Genomic DNA, 1467 nt, shown 5'->3' with positions numbered 1-1467 from the left:
ACTAAAACACGACATTTCGTGAAAAAATCTAAATTGTGGAAGTTGATAATAATTTTGGCCTGGTTCGATTCGGCACGAAAAATAAACGATATCTAAAGGTTTCCGAACTACCAAAAGTAAAATGTAGATACTTTTGATAAATATTATTTCAACGTGTTGATCCTAGGCTAGACTTGAAATGTTTCCTATATCACCAAACTAACCAAACATTTCACACAGTGTTTTTTACTAGTGGTGTAATGAGGATGCCGACACCAGATCCACGATTGTTCTCCACATCTAAAATCTGCCCTCGACTATCCATAGGATGTAAATACTGATTTATTTATGAATCTGTTTTTAGGTTAGTTAGTCGTCGTTTTGCCGGGAAGAGGGGGAACGTTAAAAACGACAGTCACTTACATTCTAAAAAAATCCACGGCGTTCTATTGACATTCTGACGACAACTTGGCGTCCGTAGGTAAAATCAAAACTTTAAATTGAAACGAAAACTTAGATGCACCGACGCAGCTGCATACGTAACCACAAAGTTGATGACCTGTGCCGGTGCCCGTGTTTACAATGACGATTTGGTCACTTGTGTCGCGAGCTCCAGAGAGATGGTGCACTGTAATCATGTCTGAACGACACTATCTAAAGAACACGCCAAGGTAGACCATGGTGTGGACATCCCACTTGCCCATGGTCGCGTCGTTCTCCATGGTCAATCGAGTGAGAGTATCATGGCTGGGGAGATGGGCATAGGTGATTACCATGGTCTAGCCAATGTCCATGATTCGAATTTTGGTTTCCCATGGTCAAAATCTCTATTTGACCATGACAGTCATGGTTTTTTAGCCCGCCCTTCTGCTTTGAAAAAAGCTATCCAGCGGGCTTATGCAAACGACCTCGTGTCTGTCTGTCTGTCTGTCTGTTCCACAAGAAGGAGATGTGCTAGAGACTTCAAATTTTCAGGGGATCTTAAGGTTCGCTCCCACAAAACAAAACGCCTACGGCAAATCCTGTCAGCCACCCCTAAGGGGCTGAAAGGGGGTATCGAAGAAAACAGGAAAGGCCCAAAAAGTTGGAAATAATATTTTTTTTTATGAGCTCCTAAGAGGTAACTCGTCAAAGTAGAGCCCTCTGGGCGAAAATTTCGTCCGTTTTGCTCTATCTCTAACCGTTTAGGCGCTGGAGGGCCTTTTTAGACGAAAATAAGCTAAAAATTGCCCTAGTGAACAATAAGATGTAGAAAAAGGCCTAAAAACCGCAAAATAGAAAGGAAACTTTCCCTCATCCCCAAAAAACGTTTTCTAAGCAGAAGGGTGGGTTGTAGTTGCGGTGCTTCACCGTTACATCCCTTTCTCGAGTTTTGGGGGCAAACCCAAAGATGACAGGTTTAAGCGGGCCGAAGGCCCGCTACATCATTCGGTCGTGTTCTTCAGCAAATCGCGCGACAGAAATGGTCGGGCCGCAGGCCCGACCATC

The sequence above is a fragment of the Frankliniella occidentalis genome, unplaced genomic scaffold, assembly GCF_000697945.3.
Source record: "Frankliniella occidentalis isolate FOCC.00 unplaced genomic scaffold, Focc_3.1 Scaffold197, whole genome shotgun sequence".
Classification (NCBI taxonomy): Eukaryota; Metazoa; Arthropoda; class Insecta; order Thysanoptera; family Thripidae; genus Frankliniella; species Frankliniella occidentalis.
The sequence above is the reverse complement of the archived record's forward strand: the minus strand, read 5'-3'. Positions refer to the sequence as shown.